Below are 11,377 nucleotides of genomic sequence, written 5' to 3'. Positions count from 1 at the left end.
TATTGGCAGTGATATCACATGTCGATTATAGTGCCAAGCCCGACATAAAATCCAGTCGGCAACACCCGGATTAGTCTCTCTGTTGCATATACTCAAGAGGAATAATTTTGAAGGATGAGTGCCCTACCACCTTCTCCTTTCAGAGGGAAACATTCCGAGGGAGAGTGCCCTACCACCTTCCTCTTGAGCAAAAAAATATGAGTAAGAAGCCCAGTTTCAAGCCTCACATCCGAACGAAGGCGGGAGACTGCCACAGCCCCTCCGACGGAGAACAATGCATATCATAATCACATATTCAATCTCAGAGGCTACTCCTCATAGCATATTTCCGTTCATACTCATTCCATTAACCATAATCATTCATTTCCAAGTTCTCATCTCATCACAATCATCATTAATTCATAACTTTTCATTCCGAACTCATTAGTTCATCAGTTCCGCAATTCGTGGTCAGTAATAACCAAGTTCACTATTCTTCCTTCTCTCTCAATCCAACTCATCATCAATACATCAGAAACTTAAACCTCCATTCTCTAACTTTTCAAAGTAAAACCCAACTTAAATCTCCTAGGACCTTTCCATTGTTTTGGTACCCGAAAATAATCCAAAGAGTCTTAAATAGGTGTCACATAAGTTTACAAGCTTGTTGGAAAGGTGAAATAGTTAAAAACAAGTATTTAGTTAAAAAATAGGGCATGTGCGTACGCACAAGGGTGTGCATGCGCACGCCCAAGGAGATTTTAAAAAGTGTGCGTACGCACAAGTGTAAAATTTTACAATTTTGCTCGCTCGCACAAGGCGTGCTAGCGCCCTCAACAGAATGCCCTTCCCAACATGTGTGTGCGCACAGCTTGCAGAACTTCGTTGGTTATGTGCGCGCACAGAGCGTGCTAGCACTCTCATCGGTAGCCATGTCCCCGTGTGTGCGTGCGCACAGGTTTAAAAATTCACGGGGTGTGCGTGCACACACAAACCAGAAATCATAAAATTCTGCAACATTGCAGAATTCAGATTTTGACACCAAACTTTGAAAGATCATAACTTCCTCTAAAAAAATCCAAATTTTACAAACTTTATATCAATTTGAAGATTTTTCAATGAACTTTAAATCTAAACAATTTTTAACAAATTTTAAAAATTGAGGCACAAGTTATGATCCGTCATAGTTCACCAAAAATTTGTTTTAACCAAAAACCTCAAAACCTCAATTTTAACCAACTCTCAATTCAAAACCAAAACAAAACCTGCTCAATCAACATAAAATACTACCACATCCAACATCTTACCATTTCATATCATTCTCCTCAATTTCACACCTAAATTACTCAACCATTACACCATATCTCACTACCAATCCATAATTTCCCATTCAATCATAAGTCCACACTCATAATTATCATCAATCAACAGCAACCTCAACAACCAAAACAAATTCTCGTCAATTCCAATAATCATTACCAAACAATATCTAATATTAACCCGATCCATCATAAAACTTATCAACACCAATAATACTCAACAATCATCATCAACCACAATAACCAACAATCAAAAATCATCATTAACATCCATCTTCAAATCTCAACACACACCAACACAATTCATCAATATTCATCATCTAACAATATGTATATCATCACATTCAAACTCATTCATCCTACATCTAAACCATCATTAAGCATACATTTATATACAATTAATCATACAATCACATCTTTCAACCTATCTTAAGGTCAACTAGTCTAAGTGTCCAGTGATATTACATATTACATAGAGGAGACCGAAACCATATCTTGGCCACTTCCCAAAATGCACACCGCACAAAGACTAGAGTCCAACAAGCTTTCGACTCACCAACAAACCACCAAAGTTTAAACTAACATCATATGTATATCAAAATCAAAACCTAAGATACACAAAATAACTAAACACAAGGATTTAGTAAAACCTTACCTTATCCGATGGGATCAAGGGTAAAATCTAACAATTACCTGCTACTAGAGGTCACCTAAACAAGCAAACCCACAAAATCTACTCAAAACTATAACCCGAAAAGTGCAGAATTCTAGGGCTGGAAACTGGAGCTTGAGAAACAATTTCTTACCAGATTTTCTTAGATAGAAGTGAATAGCTCGACGAGAGCTTCACGTGGCCGTAAACGGCTCGTCAATCGGAGTTCCATAGCTCAAGTTATGGCTCCCGGAAGGTGGATGTGAATAGTAACATCACCTCTTCTCCTCTCTTCTCTCAAACCGCGCCTCTCTCACTCTCTATGCATCAAATGAGCTAAAATGCTCATTAAATGAGCATATATATGTTGGGCTTTGGGCCCGATTTGGGTCCGGTCCAACTCGTTAGCGTTTTTGGTCCGTTTGGCCCACTTTAGGCCAAAACCTTTAAGATTAGTGCCCGGTTTTCAATTCTAAATTATTTTTGCCTTTTTAAAACAATAAATCAATTTTCCAAAATCGTATTTTTCAAAATACGCGGTACTGGACAGACTAGAGCCAGTACTGCCGGCTTAAGCACCAGTACGCATTTTTACAAAAACTTTTCGAAAAAGATACATTTTCTAACTCAGAAAAATTCATTGAAATCAAATTTTACCTTTATATTTTCAAATTAAAACTTCTAAATTTTGAATTTATTCCGGACAATAAAATTATGATTTTTATTAAAACGATTTTACGTGAAAAACTCTGGTTCTTACAATAATCATTATATCACAATTCAAAAAACCATTTTATCAATCAATAAATCAATCATTTATCAAAAACATCTCAATTCAATCCATAAGAATCACATAATCACCAAAAATGTATTATTTGTATCAATATCAATTGATAACAATTCTTGAGAATAAAATAAGTTTGAGAAAAGTGCCCCTACCTCGATCGCGACTAACTATGCAACAAAAAACCTTTTTCTTCCCAGTCTACAATAGCAACAGCTGCAACCTTAGCTTTATCCATTATCTACAGCAACAATCGCAACACCAATCGCGACATGCAACAAACCAGAACTCAATATAACGTTACCAAAATCCCAAAATCTTTAACAATTTCATAACAGAATACATATACACTAATGGTAAGGGTTTTCAAGACAAGAATGACTTACTACGGCTAAAGGTACAAGTGTGATGCAAAACAGAAGTTACAAGATAGGCTCGATGCAAAAGACTATATGGTTCAAACATACGATGATAATGCAGTGTGGCGAAAGGTTACGAAACAGGTTAGGGTGAAAACGACGTGTTTAACATTCACACACTAGTCTTGTACCAACTTCCAAAACTTCAACTTCCTAAACTTCAACATAATATAACTTCACCATTCCCAACCATACTTTATCAAACATATCCTCCAGGAATTCTCAACATCATCAAATACTTCACAACCCATTACTGGTCACAAGCTTGACATCAACAGAACTCTTTCGCGTGAACTAAAACTCTACAACATCCTATGATGTTACACACTTACAAGCTTCACCTTCCTCGTCCACAAAACGCGCACTAAAGAACGTATCGCTTGCTATATCTAACAGTCGCATGTGCTACCACAACAAAATCTCGAGTCACTCAAAAAGATACAAGACCTCAGAGAAAGGACAAGCAATAAGGACAAGGTTCATAAAGATTTCAACGATTCACCTTGATGTATCAAACAAGTTCAAAGTTACATCAAAGAATACATGAGTCAAAAAGAGGAGTTTAAACAACACAAGACAGATATCCAAGAAATTTAAACGGACATATGCAATTAAGATCAACGAGAATGCATATAAACAAAAGAATAAGGTTGGAGAATAACCAGTTTACTTTCTAAGAAATAAATCTTAAACAAAAACTCCAAGACAAACAACGGAAGAATAAGATATGTAAACAAGCAACCTCGAGATGCAACTTCCAACGTTTTCCAACCCCGGGATATTCATTACCTATTACTCCTATATCGTCTATGATAATCCATTAGTGTTCCTATATACATAAAGCATTAGTGTTAAACTGGCCAAACTTAATACCATGAAGTATGCAATAACAAACTAACATCATTAATCAATAGAACGTCATGTGCATAAAGCTCTACCTCTCGTTATCAAGACAAGACCTACAATATGACAGATGCTCAAAGTATGCAATTGAAGCATAGTCAGTATATTCCTCAGGCTCTACTGGAAAGACTGCTCTGATACCATATATAACACCCTTATTATCAGAATATCACGTTTTCGGCTGTGCCACTCTGATAGCTAGAATATTATGACGACTTCTATATACTTAATAATAGAATAGGAGTCTTTGACTTGAAATCATATCACTGTTTTCTTTAAAAAACCAGAAGATACTTTTTCTTAATCAAACACGCATATATAACCAAATTCAATCACAATCCTCGTGTGTGTATATATATATATATATATATATATACCAAACTTCGTATACAAGTAACTTATATATAGTATAAGCATACATGTCATTACAACTCCTATCCCTCTTTCAAATACAATAATAAAGGCGAGGAAAAACTATAACATGTACAATAATATACAACACAATCAAATGCGTAAAAGGAACTCCTTAAAGTTTCTTCCGTCTTGAAAAGAGAAATCTGTAGGGGGTGAGAACATCGTCATCGCTGGTTCTCAGTAAGGAGTTTTTAAGAATTGTCATAAGAGGATACATATAAGAAAAAATTTAATTTCAACTGCAGTGATCGTCGCTTGTCTTATGAATCTATTCAAAACATTAAAATTAATTACCCAAAAATTCAAAGTTCACTCTTTAGTTAAACGAATTTCAAAACTCAATTAATATCTCATAACATAATCAATTTCAGCCTCCAGCCCAACATATAATCAAATCTTGTTACGGCCTCTGCCTCAAATTAAATCAACTCGGCCTCCGGCCCAAACTCAAATCAAATTACCATCAAAACTCTGTCTCAAAATAGAATCAATTACCAGCATCAAACAATACAAGGCAAAAACAATCAGAGAACCATTACAACCAGTACCACATTAGGAATAATCTTCAGCGTCACAACCATCAGCATAAGGGATCTCTAGTGATTCAAGCATAGACAAAATAATACAAAGAATACACAAACAAAAAAGATAGTTAAGACAATTAATTCAATTAGCATATATGTACAATTATGCAATTAGGCAAGTCAAATACAAGATGCACACCCAAACAATATACACAAATGTCAATGATGCATGCCTGCCGTATGGCCAATGAACTCATCTGTCGGTTATATAGTCAAATCCGACATGTTCGATAGCTAACCCTGGATAGTCCCAACGTGTGCACATCTACCAAGAAAAATTTTACATCTTTAAGGAGGAACGTCCGGAAAGGTATAAGTGTCCGGCCACATGTTGCGACAAAGGGTCAACAGAGTTTCCACCACATCCGGAGAAAGCAGAATCACTCTACTGAATCTACCTAGGCAGGTGTATTTGAAACTCAGATCAAATATCATTATCAAGTTACCACATTCAGGAGCAAGTGAAATCACACTACTGCATCTACCCAGGCAATTATACTTCACCATATCCGAGAACAAGTGGACTCACACTACTGCATCTACCTAGGCAATTATACTTCGTTCTCAAGTTTAATAATTTTCAAAAGACCCAAAATCATCTTTCTTTATCAATCAAATTCAAATACTGTAAATTCACCAAAACTTTTAAAAACGAGATTCTTTAATCAAATTCAAAACATAGCTCTTTTCATATGAAATTGAGCTCAGAACATAATCCTTTTCTTAATGAATCAAACCCAAAACAAAACCGTTTTTGTAATAAATCAAACTGAAATCATAAATCTTTTCTTAATAAATCAAACTCAAAACAAAATCCTTTTCTCAATAATTTAAACTCAAAATATAATACTTTTTCTTAATAAATCAAACTCAAAACATAATTCCTTTCTTAATAAATAAAACTCAAAACATAATTATTTTCTCAATAAATCGAACTAAAAATATGAATCTTTCCGTAATAAATAAAAATCAAATAATATGATTCTTAAATCAAATTTTCTTTTAATTAACACTTCAAACAAAGTCTCAGAGTTTTATAAAAATTTTGGCAGCATCTTGTAAGAATCAGAAGTTATTAACCCATCTAATTAAAATAAAATAATAATTTAACTGTTCAGAATATATAGGTTCAAAAATTTAGACATCTTAATTTAAAAATTTAAAGGTGGGATTTGAATTCAGTAGATTTTTTCGAGTAGAAAAATATAATTTTCTATGGAAAATTACGTAAAAACACATACTGGTGATTTAACTAGTAATACCGGTTTAAGTCTATCCGGTACTGCGTAAAAGTAATAAAAACTGTAGAAAAACTTAGGAAAATATTTAGAATTAAAAATCGGACGCTAATTCTAAAGGTTTTGGCCCAAAGTTGGGTCAAACGAACCAAAAACGCTAAGTGATTGGACCGGACCCAAATTGGATCCAAACCCAACATATAAATACACTAAAATGATGGCTATTCAGCTCATAACACACACACACACACACACACACACAAGAGGGAGATGTAGCTGAGTTGAGAGGAGAGAAAGAAGAGTCATTATTCATCTGCTTCTTCATTTGCTTATAACTTGAGCTACAGTGCTCCGATTTGCATGCTGTTTGCGGTCACGCGTAGCTCTTGTCGAGCCCGTTATTTCTAACTAAACAAAGTTGGTAAGAACTCGAATTTCATACTCCTTTCCTCTGCCCTAACAGTTTTGAAATTTTGAATATAATTATTGAATAGATTTTGTGATTTTGGTTGTTTAGGGGTAATCTAGCATTGGGTTATTGTTGGATTTTATCTCTAATACCATTGGATAAGGTAAGTTATCCCTTAACCCTTGTGATTTGGTGTATTTGTGAGTCCTGGATATTAATTATGGTAAATTGAATATGTATAGCTTGAATTTGGTGATTATTAGAGTTGGTATTGACAATTGGAGTGACTTTGGTGGCTAAAGCTTTGTGGAAGCTTGTTTGGAATCATTTTTGGTATTTTATGAGTGTGGGGAATCGGTCAAGGTATAATTTCGGTTTTCTTTAGTTAATACGCAATGTTTCGTGAAACTTAGGTTAGTGAACCTTAAGATAGGATTGAATTGATTGTTGATGATTATTGTTAACTGATGATGAATGTTGATGATGAATATTGATGAAAATGAATGTCAATGAGGATTGGTGATGATATGTGATGAATGATGCTTATGATGAGTTGAATTTGTGCAAAATTTGTTGAGATTGTATCCTTGGTTTGGAAATTATTGGTTTTATTAAATTATGAGTGGAAGAGATAGAAAATTGTGTGAAATAGGTATGAAAATGCTTGAAGTATATTTGACGAGTAAATCGTAGTGTATAGTAGTATTTTGATGATAAATTTTGGGGCATTATTGATTGGATTTGAATTGAAATTCGGAAAACTAGAGAAACATTGTAAGATTTGGTAAAACTTTATTTTTTTTTTTTTTTTTTTGGTTTCCCACGGTATCCCCCAACCCGACAGGCCAAGGACTAATCCGTCGCGGTACTGAGCTCCATTTAAGGGTTTGCCGCTGGCCAATGAGTTGCTGCATGCACAAGGCGGGATTCGAACCCCCGACACTTGCTTAAGCGGACTAGTGAGCTAACCACTAGACCAACCCAACTTGGTTAAGTAAAACTTTATTTTTAACCAACTTCAATGAGTCATAACTTGTGCTCCGAACCCTCTATTTTGATGAAACTTAATTTAAATGGAAATTGGGTTTAAGAGCTTTAAGACGTTCAAAGAACAGATGAAAAATGTTTTAAAACGAAAAAGTTATATGCGTTTGAAATTCGGTACAAAAATCTGAATTCTACAAGTTTTAATTTTTTTTAAAGATTTTTAAGCCATGCATACACGGACAATGCACATAATAATCTTTTTATCTTCTACTCTTTTACTTTTGTTTTCCTTTTTTTTTTGTGCATATTAAAAAATTAGTTTAACAAGTAATTCTCCACTCTTCTTTCAAAAAAAATTCTATTTTTACTAATTTTTTTTATTTCAAAAGAACTATTAAACTAACAACTAAGATATATCTTTTTTTTATTAAACCAAAAGTAGAGTATGTTTAATGTTTTTTTATTATTATTTTTCGTGAATTACTAGGTGTAGCTGGTAGAATGTCAAAATAGAATAATGGATTGAATAAAAATGTGTGCATAGTACATTTAACGAAAAAGAAAAATATGAGTTCAAAAATATGTTCACCCATCCTAATTTTTTTTCTTTAACTATACAGTATACATCTCATCAGCGCTATTCAAAAATAAATATCTTATCCCTTTATGTTTTTATGCCATCTTACCTGCTTTGTATTTATCTAAAAAAGATCTTTATATTTTTATTATTTTTAAATATTATATGTAGGTAAATAATAGAATAAGTACATCATGTTTTATTTTTTTATTTAACTAAATTAATTTTATTTTTCTGTTAGTCTTGTTTAATTTTTTTATATTTTTATATATTTGATTATTTATTTGATTTATTATTATTTGTTAAATTTGTATATTATTATACGTTAGTTTATATATTTAATTTTTTTATTAATTAACTATTTAATTATAATTTTGTATTATTTATACTACAATGTTAGTATTATTATTCTGAATGTCAATATTTTATTTTAAATTAAAATATAATTTTTATATTTTATAAAGATCATATATTGTAATTTATATTTTTTGCTAAATATATTTTTAATTATAGAAATTTATTTGACTATTTAAATTATGGGTAAGTTTAAAATCATTGATACATAAAACAAAAAAAAATCAAGAAACAGAAAAATTAAAAACTTATCACATGGTTGATAGATTAATGTCTTGTTTTGATTCTATCTGTGTCACTATCTATAGTAACAATAAAAAAAAATTTTATCAATGAAAATTGTTAAGACAAGACTTCAAAATAAGATGGCTGATGAATTTTTTGCACATAATTTGATCATATATATAGAAAAAAATTAGCTTGTACAAATTCAATAATAAATGATTTTAAAAATAAAAAAATATTAAATAATCTTTTCATGATAAAAAATTATAAGTGGTAACTTTTATATATTATTGTCTTACTTAACTCATGATATGTATTCTTATTTACTTATAAAATTATTTTGATATTTTACAGAAAAAAAATTGTATAATAAATGAGTATTACATATACATGTCAACAAAGACAAAATTAATAATATGTCTTTTATTTAATTGGATATATATATATATATATATATATATATATATATATATATATATATATATATATATATCGTCGTATGCATATTTGATTGAAATTATATATTTATTTTTTAATTTTATCATTAATTAAAAATAATAATATAAAATATTTTTAGTAAATTATTAAACACAGTTTCTCTAAATAATTAGTCTAGCTTCACTCCTACGTTTCTTCATGTGAAATATATTCCAAATATACTTAAGATATGTCAAATTTTTGTTGCGTCATAATCGAAAATCTCAATATTTGAGATACGTTTATAGTTAAGTTTTTCTTACAATATCTGAGATGTGGTACATTGTGTATTTAAATAATTATTCTATATTTTATGTATTTTTGTAATTTATATATTTATTTAATTTAAATAAAAAAATACGATAATTAGGGTTGGAAGTGAGCCGAGCTGAGTCGAGTTAGATCAAGTTCAAGCTCGGCTCACAAAAATTGAGCTTGGCTCATGTCTCGACTCATTAACAATCGAGCATATTTCTTAAGTTCAAACTCGACTCATCGAAAGCTTACGAGCTGATTCAAATAATAGAAACATAAATACATAATTTATAATTCTATATTAATAAAGTATAACTTATATATTTTAAAAAATATTTAAAAAGATCAATTTTATATATTGTTTATTTATCAATAAATTATAAATTTTTTATTTATATTTTACATAAAAGTTATATATAAAAAATAAATATAAAATTTTAAATAATTAAGATCATTAATATATAATTATATATTACTATTTCATATGTATATATATAATATTAAAAATATAGATTAAATACATATAAGATATGTGTATTAATATATACATATGGTGAGTTCTATGGTGTAGAAGTGATTGTCTTTCTATATGTGTAGAAATGTAGTGTCCACTTTCTTATTATGCCAAGTGTATATGAGAGAGAATTAGAAGTGACACCTTAAAGTGAATGTTCAGATGCAACATTGACATTTACTATTCTCATCACTTGAAGGATTAGTAACATTTTTAAATCTAATTAAATTTAGGTGGGTTAATTAAAGTGAGAGAATCAAAGAAGACAATAGACTTACTTGAGTTGGACTTTTTTTTATATTGATTATTGTGGTGATTAAGATCTGGGTTAATAAAAATGACTCCAAGTAATTTCGGATTATGGTTCCTTATTTTATTTTTTTATTATTTATTATATTGCTGAGATCTGAGTCATTTAACAACAAAATTTTCTGTAAAATACAAAAAATTTGCAATTGAAGTCGAATTGAATTGTGACTCTAGAAGTAATACTTTAAAAAAGTCTAATTATTTTTATGTATCTTCATATGAAAAAATATTTATACCATTAATTATATTTTTATAATAAAACTATTTGATATATTTCATTTAAATTACATGTTATGATTGTCAAATTGGTATATTGAAAATTTGATATTATTATATTTTAATGAAGTATATAAATATTTAACGAAGTACTTTTTTATATATACTCAATCAATAGTTGAAATTCATTCAACTTCTTTTATAGCTTTTTGAAAAGAAAAAATATTACGGTCATATTATTATTATTATTATTATTATTATTATTATTATTATTATTATGTCACGTTAATAAAATTGGTACATATAAAAATAATATACTATGAAAACATATCGTATGTATCATGATATGAAATATTTCAGTATTTTTAATTATTAATTTGAATTATAAAATTAATTTTAATAATTGTTAATTTTAATTATAATATATTTTAATTAAAATCAATAATTAAAAATAAAGAAACACAAAAACCATAGTACATGCATGTGAATGCTTCTTATTTTACCATGTGACATGTATTGTAATTTGTAAACCTTAATCTACATGTAATAGAGTATATTTATTTCCTATTCATATTTAAAGCTTTATAAAGTGAATGCAAGTAAGATGCTATTTTTCATGACTTCATTTGTTATCCATTCTTTTTTCATAATTATTAGTGCTATAAAAAAAATATGATAGCATAAAGCAGTTGAATTATGAGTTTAAAATTTAAATAATTATTATTACGGAAAAATCGAAAAAAAAATATTTGGACTCATATT

Source organism: Arachis hypogaea, chromosome 19 (assembly GCF_003086295.3).
Source record: "Arachis hypogaea cultivar Tifrunner chromosome 19, arahy.Tifrunner.gnm2.J5K5, whole genome shotgun sequence".
Lineage (NCBI taxonomy): Eukaryota > Viridiplantae > Streptophyta > Magnoliopsida > Fabales > Fabaceae > Arachis > Arachis hypogaea.
The sequence above is the reverse complement of the archived record's forward strand: the minus strand, read 5'-3'. Positions refer to the sequence as shown.